The sequence below is a fragment of the Macrobrachium nipponense genome, chromosome 32 (genome assembly GCF_015104395.2).
Source record: "Macrobrachium nipponense isolate FS-2020 chromosome 32, ASM1510439v2, whole genome shotgun sequence".
Lineage (NCBI taxonomy): Eukaryota > Metazoa > Arthropoda > Malacostraca > Decapoda > Palaemonidae > Macrobrachium > Macrobrachium nipponense.
In genome coordinates, this window is record NC_061094.1 from 35617817 (window position 1) to 35631717 (window position 13901).

The window sequence follows — 13901 nt, forward strand, 5'->3', positions numbered from 1 at the left end:
ATAGAATATATAATTTAGGCCAAAGGCCAAGTGCTGGGATCTTTGTGGTCATCCCGGCTCAAATGGAAACTGTCAGTAAAAAGATTGTAAAGGTGTAACAGGAAGGAAACCTCGCATTTGCACAAATGAGAAGATGGTGAGAAGTAAGACGGAAGAAAGAGAATATCAACGGAGGTACAGGAAAGGGAATGAAAAAGGTTGCAGCTAGGGGCCGAAGGGACGCTCCGAAGAACCTTAAGTAATGCCTACATTGCACCGCATGAGGTGCACTGACAGCACTAATCCCCCTACAGTATCAGGTTACATATAACCTTTGATCTTAAATGGATATTAGAAGACAATGTTGAATTGACTTCTTATTTTTTCACTATACATAATTTCTTATATTTTTCACTCTTCCTTCAACACTATTATTCCCTATTAATCAACCTAGTGACCGGTTCGTTTGTATATTCCCCGCCCCTACCCTGTCCCACAAAAAATAAAAAATAAGATAAAAATAGAAAATAAATGGACCGATGTTACATGCCGCAATTGTTCTTCCTTCCTATGAAAAGTGTAGTCAGAGAAAATCAAAATAATCATAAAATGTTATCTCGGTAATGATAAACAATACCCACCTGGAAGAGAATATAAAATAGACTCAAATCATTCATACAACAACGCATTTCCGTTACATGCGACGCTCTCTAAATTACATTTATTGGCAGGATAAACATAACGTGGCAGCACTAACTGTGACTGTTGGAAAGAATCTGAGATTATATATATGTATGTATATTTGATATATATATATTATATATATATATATCTATATATATATATATATACTATACATATACATATATATACATATATATGTGTGTGTGTGTATGTAAGTATATTATATATATATATATATAATATATATATATAAATATATATATATATATAGATGTGTGCGTAAGTTGTATACAATCTATATACACCATATATATATATAGATATATATATATATATATATATATATATATCATATATAATATATATATTTATGAATGACCTCGCTATATACGTCTTTCTATCTTTTGGAGAGGAAGATATAGACTTCCGGTTTCTCAGTGGGTCTTTAGGGATGGGGCTGCTAACCCAACTTTTTTTTTTTTTTTTTTTTTTGGGGGGGGGGGGAAGGCCGGCCAAGCAGACATTGGTCTCTACATATAGCAGAAGGCCGGGTGAGATCCGTAACCTTAGCAAACAAGATTCGAGTGCTGTACCACTCAGCCATGGGTCTCATAAAAGATGATATATATATATATATATATATATATATATATATATATATATATATATATATATATATATATATATATATATATATCATCTTTTATGCATGGAGAATATGCATACATACACACAGACATATATATATATATATATATATATATATATATATATATATATATGTATGTCTGTGTGTATGTATGCATATTCTCCATGCATAAATTAAATTGCAAAATTTGTCGAATACTGGGAAGAATGCAAAGAATAAATTTATACTGAAAAATATTAGTTACAGAGAAATACGATACTTCTGAAATTAAGTACCACCCTCCATACTCTCAACTGCAAAACATAAAGATAGATTCGGTTTAATAATTAAAATAAAAAAAAAATGGAAAACGCCTTAAGCTGAAAAGGGAGGTTCAAGTCCGACTGAAGCCGAAGCGAAATCCTGTCTGTCTGTCTGTCTGTCTGTCTGTCTGTCTGTCTGTCTGTCTGTCTGTCTGTCTGTCTGTCTGTCTGTCTGTCTGTCTGTCTGTCTGTCTGTCTGTCTGTCTGTCTGGAAGAAGACTTCGGGCACCTAATGAGTTAAGGTAAATTAATTAAATTCAGCAGCAAAAATTCTAATAACAAATAATAAACAGTTGAATAAATCAATATTTCAGCCCTTAGTGGCAACGGACGATAAACCAGAAACAAATGCATACATTTTTTAAAGGCGTATATGCCTAAATTGGATCGTATCTAAAGCCGTCACCACGAAAGGAATCTTAAGATGATAGTTTTTAATAACCTCTACAGAGACGAATTTTTTCAAACCTTTGGTGCCGCAATAAACAGAGGTCTTAAATGGCAGTAAATCAGAACGGCTCGGCCACAGCCAAGCCTCACCGCAAATAACGCCCGAAAAAAGATTGACGTGGTCTTACCTTCGTTCTCCGCGGGACTTTGCGTTGTTCGTCCCTTGGATTTCTGATATTCTTGGTCGTCTTGGAATTTTGTCAGTTTTATTGTCAATTTTTTTTTTCAGATGAGACAAAAAAATAAAAAAAGATATATATAATAAGAATGATTTTCATCGCAAATGGTTGTATTTCGTCACTCCAATGACGATGGCAAGCATAATTACAGAGAAGTGGATGATAATTTAACTTGTGATTGTGTGTGTACATATATATATATATATATATCTATATATATATATATATATATATATATATATATATAGATATATGTAAAATATATTAGGTAGGATCCTTCGAGGTCAGGAACAAAAAATGTATATATATATATATATATATATATATATATATATATATATATATATATATATATGTGTGTATATATATATATATATATAATAATATAATATATATATATATATATATATATATATATATATACTACTAAATTTGCCCACTTATGAACTATAATATGCATGGCATACGCCAAATATGCCAGTGTCATAAGTTTTTCATTTTTACACATTCTTCCGCGACTTCCTTCTATAATTAAGAATTAAACTGATAAATAGTAATTTGATCAATATTTAAAAGTCATAAGTCAACATATTTGCACTGAAGATTTTATTTTTAATATGTTACTGGCACTGTTTGTTTAAGTTCTGCAGATTCCCGTTGGATTTCTATTAGCTTTGTTGTCTACTAACCATTTCTGTTGATCATCTTCATTATTTTCAGTCGTTCAAGATAATATTTAGTTTTAGCGCTCTTTTAATGCTAAAGACTTGTCAGGGTAACTTCTCATAAATAACTAAGCACTATTCTTTAGATTTACATTCCCGTCACAGGCACACATTGACTGGCATGTTTTGCATCTACCAGCCAAAGTAGCTAGTAACGGTGATACGACAGAAGTCGTACATGTTCTCTGTCTTGCAGACTTTGCTCCGCACCTTTTCTGTTGAGAAAAGCACCCAAGGCAATGTGATATAATTTAATTCAGTTCAATAGCAGCATGGTTAAGCCCTGCCAATATTTATGCATTAGTACATTATTTATTCGATTTACGAATTCGGTAACATTCTTTCTTAAAACAATAATTGTCAGTTTCAGCATCACTAGGCCTACAGCATGTATGCCACAGTCCTGTTTTAGCTTATGATGCTAGTTTTAATAGCCACAAATCAATAAATCAGTCTACGAAAAGCTGTCGATTATCCTACAAGAATAACGAAGCTGATAACAAGTATTTTGGAAATGGATGGTATTCGGTATACTAACTCGGCTTAACACATACGTTTGAACCCCTGAATGAAGAAAATCCAAATCCGCCTGTTTATGGAAGCAAACGATTCGTCTTGAGTAACATCATGATCACCTTCTGGTGACTATAATGGCGGCGTGGCATCAATATTACAGTCTTCAAGAGTCTCCCCAACTTCACTATTTTTGGAATGCTCCGAGATTCTACTACCAAACCCATTCATAGCTGTGTCATTCATCTCTTTTACGGTAATCTAAGCTGCTTTAATACCTGCGTTAAATTCTGGTTACTTCAGGATTACAATTAGTTACTTTGAGGAGTTTGATTCAGTCTCATGGCGCATGACTTCCATCTTCCAACTTACAGATCGATTCAGTTTACACGTTAATAATGTTTTATGTTGTTCAACCAATGCCCTCGCACATTCAGATAAAAGTTTTTAATATACTTTGTTACCTACTTCCGGGCGACAAATCGTTACTGTGACCCAGTTTTGCAGAAAATAATTTTTACGACATCGCACTTATTGAAAAAACTCTGAGGATGGAGTGCTTCTTACAAAGAGTGTCATAGTGGGGTCAACAATCATGGTCTTACTGAAGCCATAATTATCTGACTTTATCTACAGAAATGAATATTTGGTCAAGATACCCTAACTGGCACATCTTATCAGCCATCGGGGATTTTTCAACATTTGTAAAATTTTCTGAGAAATCAACATAACAATAGGAACATCACACTTCCAAAAACTTTCATAAAACAGTTCAGTGAAATCAACAGAATAACAATTATCAATTCCGATCCTGAGTCACAGACATTTCAGCGGGTAAACATGAAGTCTATTCCACTTCATTTATTCTCAGACATGAACGCTCTTAGTCATATACAGTTTCAGAAAAAAAAGAGAAAAAAGATCTTGAATCAAGAGAGAGGTCATATTCTAGCCCTGTCTCTCGAAGTTTTAGACAGCCTTAGTTGAAGGTGAGTTCAAAGCTTACGATGGAGGGGTTACTTTTTTTTATTAACCTCAGTTGAAATATGATAGTCACGTCAATAAGTAACTTAGATAAATCATTAATTTCTCTTGAATTACAGGCGAACCACAGCAGGTTCTTTCTACCCATAGAATCTCTCTTTCGCCGTCTTAAATCTCTCCCTTTCAATGCTAATTTGGACAATCTTAGATCGCAGTTATCAGCTTTAGCTCATTGTGCATATCATAAGCTAAACACTAGATGGACGCCTTTCTTCAACAAACATGATTTTGACACTTAAAAAACTTGGCCAATGATGACAGTATTATTATTACAAAACCAGACAAAGGTAAGGGTTGAGTAATTTTGGATAAGGATGCTTATATTGAGAAGATGGATATTATCTTAAACGATCATACAAAATTTGAGAAAATATGAAGAGAGAGAGAGGTTTGTCTCTGATTGAACAGTAACATTATTTTACTTTTACCGTCATGCAATATGCATTTACTATGTGTGATTATCGTTCGAGAAAGTTTGTTTCAGATTTATATAATATCATTAAACCAGAGGACAAAATTGTAAGGTTTCTAAGGTTGCTAAAACAAAAAAAGATAATTGATGAGGATATATACCAGGAACTATTCCCTACAGGGTCCTTCGTATGGGGTTTCGTATGGGTTGCCCAAAATACATAAAGAAGGTGTTCCATTAAGGCCCATTCTTTCCTCAGTGAACACCCCGAGTTATAAGCTAGCCAAATTTCTAGTTCTTTTACTTGAGCCTCTCACTAAAAATGAATTTTCGTTAAGCAACTCTCATAAATTCAAGGAGGATATTCTTATACAAGATTCAGGTTTATTTATGGTCAGTCTGGACGTTGAATCTCTTTTTACTAATGTCCCTGTAGGGGAGGCGATAGACATTATTTTAAATAAGTTATTTATAGAGCCGGACTCTACTTTTCATAATTTTAGTCGTGGGGTTTTTAAACAGTTGTCATTACTAGCCCCTGCAGGACACGACTTTCATTTTTAATGGCTTGCTAATATTTTTATGTGCTCTTTGGAAGAGCGTATGTTTGATGATTGCCCCCTTAGCTTCTTGCCTCAGTTTGATCATAGATACGTTGATGACACTTTCGCCTTATTCCGAAACAAGTTTAATGCGGAACATTTCTTAGAATTTGTCAATGCCCTACACCCTAATATCACAGACTTACACTCGATGAAGAAGAAAATAAGAAGCTTCCCTTTCTGGACACACACACACACACACACACACACACACACACACACACACACACACATATATATATATATATATATATATATATATATATATATATATATATATATATATATATATATGTAAACTGTTTTTGTGTGTGGTTCAAGTGAGAGATTATCCACGGTCCATTAAAACCTTGTGTGCTTCTGCCATTTCAAATTGATAATTATGTACAAAATAGTTAGGTGGCATAGGGTACTGGGGTCATGATCTAACTTAAAACAACAGCAGAGAACCTGAATTTCAATACTCCGTACGCATGCAATAAGCTACTTAGTTTCTCTACTCCTAATTATTTCCGGATACGTTTTCACATAATCTTCATATTTCATTATTTTATTTCCGGGTAGAATAATCCTGTGACCAGTCGACTAAATATAATAAAAAAAAGGGTTATAAAACGCCTCCCTTTGGAACACCATACAAAACAGGACAAATTTGCCATGGCTTTCAAAATGAAGAATGACATTCAGTGTGTAGCCTCCGACACAGAGTCTACATTATGAAAGCCGGGTCGGTAAGACCGTCAGAGATTTCACTAATATCATTTGATTTAGTCTGCAATCTTATCCATGTCAAGGTTTCCTTGAGATGTAATATTATTGTATATAGGACGCCATACAAACATTTTAGCAGTCTTATAAACATCAGAAAAGCACTGGAAGGATGAAGATTCATCGGTAACTGATATGATTTAGTGATCTGACAACCGTTTGGAAAAGATACTATACCTCATATTCTGAGTCGTCTGGATAAGCACTTTCTGGAATGCAAAAGTGATAAAAGGCCATGCAAAAGTGATAAAAGGCCATGAGTTTGAGTAAAGGACCACTGATTAATTTTTAAAAAATGGGGCAACCTAAGACTTTTCCACTAATATACAGGGAATATACTGGTCAACGACTGTGCAGGACATGACTTCCATTTTTAATGGCTTGCTATTTTTATGTGCTCTTTGGAAGAGCGTATGTTTGATGACTGCCCCCTTAGCTTCTTGCCTCAGTTTTATCGTAGATACGTTGATGACACTTTCGAATTATTCCGAAACAAGTTTAATGCGGAACATTTCTTAGAATTTGTCAATGCCCTACACCATAATATCACAGATTTACGCTCGATGAAGAAGAAAATAAGAAGCTTCCCTTTCTGGACACACACACACACACTACACACACACACACACACACACACACACACACACACGCACACACCCACACACACACACACATATATATATATAAATATATATTATATATATATAAATTATTTTTAATTATTATCTATATATATAATTTATATATATATATATATATATATATATAATATAATATATATGATATATATATATATATATATATATATATATATATATGTAAACTGTTTGTGTGTGTGGTTCAAGTGAGAGATTATCCACGGTCCATTAAAACCTTGTGTGCTTCTGTCATTTCAAATTGATAATTATGTACAAAGTAGTTAGGTGGCATAGGGTACTGGGGTCATGATCTAACTTAAAACAACAGCAGAGAACCTGAATTTCAATACTTCGTAAGCATGCAATAAGCTACTTAGTGTCTCTACTCCTAATTATTTCCGGATACTTTTTCACATAATCTTCATATTTCATTATTTTATTTCCGGGTAGAATAATCCAGTGACCAGTCGACTAAATATAATAAAAAAAGGGTTATAAAACGCCTCCCTTTGGAACACCATACAAAACAGGACAAATCTGCCATGGCTTTCAAAATGAAGAATAACATTCAGTGCGTAGCCTCCGACACAAAGTCTACATTATGAAAACCGGGTCGTTAAAAGACCGTCAGAGATTTCGCTAATATCATTTGATTTAGTCTGCAATCTTATCCATGTCAAGGTTTCCTTGAGATGTAATATTATTGTATATAGGACGCCATACAAACATTTTAGCAGTCTTATAAACATCAGAAAAGCACTGGAAGGATGAAGATTCATCGGTAACTGATATGATTTAGTGATCTGACAACCGTTTGGAAAAGATACTATACCTCATATTCTGAGTCGTCTGGATAAGCACTTTTTGGAGTGCAAAAGTGATAAAAGGCCATGAGTTTGAGAAAAGGACCACTGATTAATTTTTAAGAAATGGGGCAACCTAAGACTTTTCCACTAATATACAGGGAATATACTGGTCAACGACTGTGTTTATTGATACCAGTAACCTGACAGACATGAGTTTAACAATGCCTAAAACATCTTGACGCAGTATATTATCAGGAATATGAGTATGGCTTTATTTCAGCTGAACACAATTATGAAGAACAAAGGAGTTATAGAGACCATTCTAAGTAAGTGCAAGAATATTAATTCAGTGAGAGAGAGAGAGAGAGAGAGAAGAGAGAGAGAGAGAGAGAGAATTAAAACACTTCTGTAAAGACAGCCGCGTCAATAGCACAGAATATCAATAATCGCTTAAAAGTTTCCCTGCAGCAGATAATTCCCACCCTTATAACGTCTTACGGCGAATAAAGAAAGTGAAATTTTTTTGTCGTAATGTTGCATATTAAAGAATTGAGGCGAGGCCGCACGCGCAACCGGACAAAAGCATATGGCTAACCCGCGTCTATTTAACCATCCGTAATAACGGCAATAAAGGTATGCGAAATGACCATCCGTCGACTCGTTTTAACGACTTTATCCATGGCCAAACGGAGGTAAAACGGTGCAGTGCTACGAGAGACAATTGCCCCGTTCGTACGTATACGTATGCAACGAGAAGACATTCATATGAACTTTCCTTTTCTTGTTGCATGCAAATTTGTGGAAGCATTTTCTTTGGAGTATATGTTCCTTATGAAATTGTTGTGAAGCATTCTCTTTGGATTTTATGTTCCTTACGAAATTGTTTTAAAACATTTTCTTTAGAGTATACGTTCCTTATGCAATTGTCTCGAAGAATTTTATTTAGAGTATATGTTCCTTATGAAATTGTTTTGAAGCATTTTCTTTGGAGTATATGTTCCTTTTGAAATTGTCTTGAAGCATTTTCTTTAGAGTATATGTTCATTTTGCAACTGTCTTGAAACATTTGCTTTAAACTATCAGCGTGTATGTTCCTTAAGCGATTGTTTTGATGCATTTTCTTTGGAGTATATGTTCCTTATACAATTGTTTTGAAGTATTTTCTTTGGAGTACCTATATGTTCCTTATGTAATTATCTTTAAGCATTTCTTTCGAGTACATGTTCCTTACGCAATTGTCTAGAAGCATTTTCTTTAAACTATCAGCGTCTATGTTCCTTAAGCGATTGTTTTGAAGCCTGGAGCATAATGTCCCTTATGCAATTGTTTTGAAGCATTTTCTTTAGAGTGTATGTTCTTCGGGATGACAATCGGAACTGCATACCTCCCCGGGGCATTATTAAGAGCTGTTAGAGAATCGGAGCCTTTTACTTTCCATGCACGGACTCAAACACGTAAAATACACCGACAAGGTCCTTCTGTGACAATGGAGTATTATTGAGAAGTAAGTATTACCTAACTCTGCATCTTATAGAATGTCAAGTCTAGAAAAGTTCAATGGAAAGTCACTTTCGTGTGGTAAGGAAATAATAATAATAATAATGATAATAATTAAAAAATCCTCATGGTAGCACGTGTCTTCAAATGAAGAAACAAATAATCCACAGTTATGTAAATGTACATATATTTAAATTTAAAAACAGCAAGGATAGCTATCCTTGCTGTTTTCAAATTTAAATATATGTACATCTACAAAACTGTGGATTTGTTTCTCCAATAATAATAATAATAATAATAATAATAATAATAATAATAATAATAATAATAATAATAATAATAATAATAATAATGAGTAAATGTTCATGTTTTGGTTAAAAGAAATTCCTACACAGCGTGTATACAGATGTTTTTGTTCTCTGAACAAGAGACGCTAGTGAAATGCGTGGACAACAACAACAACAACAACAACAACAAACAACAACAACAATAATAATAATAATAATAATAATAATAATAATAATAATAATAATAATAATAATAATAATAATAATAAAACCTAACCTTTCAATATAATCACCTATACAGTTGTATTGAAACTTGGATAAATACACAATATAATCCATGAAAAACTTAACATAAAATCATAATATAGAAATCCACTTCGCACACCTAAAAAAAATACTAAGCCTAAATTGATCACACTACATTTATAGTCGTCGTTGTACTACTACTAAGCGAGGAAGGCGAAAGGTCACTCTGGTGTTTCAAAAGGTAATCAACACCTAATACATGGAATAAAACCCTGCATTTAAAAGGACATCATCTTTATGACCAACGTTCCATTTAGTCAGGCTCTAAAATTCTTCCTCATCTCGGACAACTTTTTAGCGAGAGAGAAAAACGGCAGGAAGAATATGTGTCGTCATTCATACAGAGGTCAAATTAAACTAGATATATGAAGCTACATTAGCAGTCCTCACAGGCAAGCGCTACGTACCTATTGAGAGAGAGAGAGAGAGAGAGAGAGAGAGAGAGAGAGAGAGATAATAAAACACACTTCCAGTTAAAATAGTATAAGCGATGATGAGACCTTGAAGAACTATATATAATGACACTGGGAAAGCGCATTCATATTTTCGTCGCTTTTAAATAAGACTTTCGCATTCAATGGATAGACCAATTTCGTGAAATTAACGCAAAGGGGAAATTTGTGTGAATTTTTGCCACAAACAATTAAAGTTAATATCACCGAGGAAATGTAAATCCTAACGAAACATTTACGATACTGAAATGATTAACGTACGAGTATATGAGCTCATAAATTTATGCAGTTATTACATATAACTCGTCTTCTAAACAGTACATACACACAAAAATCTAAAACTCATTTATCTATTTTAAGCGTTTTATATTTACTTTTTATGATGCAACCGTAATTTGACATTATGTGATAAATAATAACACTATAATTTGACATTATGTGATAAATAATAACACCATAATGGAAGGAGGTACGGGAAACCTAAATCACGTACTGTCAATCAGAAAAGGCGAATTTACTTCGTTGCAGTGATAGCTTCATCCCGACAGAACCAGCTCACATTCATCGCGAATACTGGTTGATTTAGGGAGATGAAAAATCCTTAAGGTGGATTTAAAAGAAAAAAAAAACCCTCGAACAAACATATCTCATTTGGAAGAGCAAGGGATAGATGAGAAAAAGGACTTATTAAAAAAATTTTAAGTGAACAATAGTGAGACTACATAATTACCACTAGCTGGTGTTAAGTAGCTCACTGACATTATTTGACCCTCAGGGTAGTGTACTGTTCTTGAATAAATGCCTGTCCATACTAGGAAACATTGTTTGCAAACAGTTTGCAAACTGTTCACAAACAGTTTGGAAACTGTATGCAAACGTTGTTTGTTTGCAAAATATGTTTGCAAAATAATGTTTACTAGTGCGGACAGGCCTTAAGAAACAAATATGAAATAGACGCCAATCAGCTACTAAAAAAAAAAAAAAGCGTTCAAACCATTTCGTATGCTACAAATATCCGGGTGCAATAATTTCTTCATCATTAGCTTTCCAAATAAGAACTGTAATACTTTTACTGTAACCAATGCAACGCTTGTTTTAAAATTTTGAATGAGAAAAGCAATGATTACTGTGGAGATGAATTTTTTGACAAATATATATCTGCCATGTTTCCTCTGGAACACAATCATGAACATACTTGAAAAAAACTTCCAAAAAGCTGCTCTGGATCCAGCCATCCTCCCCTCCAAAAATCATAATAGTAAAAAAAGTAAAAAATCATAGAAAGCTTGAATTTTCAATCGACCATAATTGAAAACATCGCACGGATAATTATCAGAACCAGAAAATATGCATCAACCAAACCTACACCAGTATTTGCAATATATATTCTAGTAAACAAATTCTAAAAAAAAATTCAATATATATATATATATATATATATATATATATATATATATATATATATATATATATATATATATATATATATATATATATATAAAGTAAGGAAGACATGAGAGAGGTTGCAAAGTAGATACGGGCGCATTTTCAGTTAATTACTGTTTGATTCTTCGTTTGGTGATGTGAGAAGAAGAAAAATAATAAGGAATCCAGTACACTTCATTCGCGCAATTTCGAAATAAAACATTTTCTCCGCTGGTCTAATGCAAGGTTCTTGCAAGCACGCAAGCATTAACACGCATTCCATCATAACGCAAGAAATACATCATGTAATCAAGCCGCAGCTTCAAGCGCTTACTTTTAAGGTACATATTAGTGCCTGGTGTTTATTAGAAATTGTTTTTCGTTCGTAGTATACGAAGTGCACTTCTGACGTTATACTTCAACTGGTGATAATAATATTTTGGAAAATTAATGAGCAAACGAAGGTCTACAAAGATGTCATTCAGCAATGACCAAATTAATGTATGTTTATATATATATATATAATATATATATATATATATATATATATATAATATAGTTATAGCATACATACACATACACACACACACACACACACACACATATATATATATCATATAGATATATATCTATATATATTATAAATTGCTAGATATATTAAATTTGTCACTACTAAATGTTATTTTTGCAGACCTTCATTTACTCAATAACTTTCCAAATCTTACTATCACTTGTTGAAGCACTGCTTAATTCCTCTGCAAAACATTAAAAAAATGTTGCTCCACCCATCCTTCCCTAGAGTTTACCTCCTGAGAGGTCTGATTGGTTTTCAATGTTTTTGGGCGTCTTTGCAGCAGACAGTCTTCCTTTTGGCTATAGGCAGTGTTATAAAGTCCTTCCTTGTACGTTCTTTTGACAGCTTGTCTTCCTTTGATTAACACCTTCATATAAAAAGCAATTTCTTTAGGTTATATTCTAAAGCATCGAATATTCGTTCAATAATTCCCTTGTTAGTTTCGGTTTTAGAATAACACAGAATATAAAATGTAGGCTAAAGGCCAAGCCCTGGGACCCATGAGGTTATTCAGCGTTGAAACGGATATTGGCAGTAAAAAGGTTTCAAAAAAGGTTTGAAAGGTGTAACAGGAGGAAGGCCTCGCAGTTGCACCATGAATCAAATGTTAGGAAAGGGTAGAAAGAAAGATGGAAGAAAGAGAATATGAACGGCGGTAAAGTAAAATAAATGAAACGGGTTGCAGCTATTGGCCGAAGCGGCGCTCCAAGAACCTTAAGTAATGCATACAGTGCACCGTATGAGGCGTACTGATGGCTCTACACCTATACGGAGATTTTTGGTTTTATAAAATTTTCCCTCTGTATATCATTTACTATAATCCATCTGCAATTCACTGATCTCCTTTGGTTTGTCTCTTACGACATCTCTTCTTTAACCAAGTTATTTTTCTGTAATACTTCATCTGCCCTTGCTTTGTTTGTTTGTTTGTTTGTTTGTATGGTGTTTTTACGTCGCATGGAACCAGTGGTTATTCAGCAACGGGACCAACGGCTTTACGCGACTTCCGAACCACGTTGAGATTGAACTTCTATATTAGCAGAAATACACATCTCTAACCTCTCAGTAGAATGCCTGAGAATCGAACTCGCGGCCACCGAGGTGGCAGGCCAAGATCATACCGACCACGCCACTGAGGCACTCATCTACTCTTGCGAAAATTAATATACACTCAAGTTGCCTCAAACTTGTCGTCCATTGGTTATGTCTTGAATATCTGGCCTTCCTTAGTTAACATATGCGAATATTTTTTTCTCTTTGTATATTGCATAATCACTATTCTATCTTAATCACTATTTTTGGTGACTTTTTTTTTAGTAAAATCTATCTAATCTATCGGTTAAGATGTTTTGATATCAACTCTTCTCTTGGCCGCAATATCTGTTAAAATAAGCAACTCTTTTGTTTTCATGACATTACCTCTATTGATAATATCGGGTCTAGTGTGACTCTGTGAAATCCTATGATGCTTCGTCTTAGCTTATACCAAATTTTGAGATTTCCAATATACCCTTTCCAGAGACTTTTAAGTGGAATGGGTGTTTTCAAGTGCATGGAATAAGAATTTCTAAACAAGCTTTCTATTCCGCAGTTCCCTATAGTAAATTTG

At 33.7% G+C, this 13901-nt stretch overlaps 1 protein-coding gene across 5 annotated transcripts in view; it reads right to left on the reverse strand.

The window, feature by feature from the left end:
- Positions 1–13901, reverse strand: part of LOC135207343 (protein nubbin-like) — a 667378-nt gene that overhangs the window by 551924 nt on the left and 101553 nt on the right. The gene's annotated exons all lie outside the window — the stretch shown is intronic.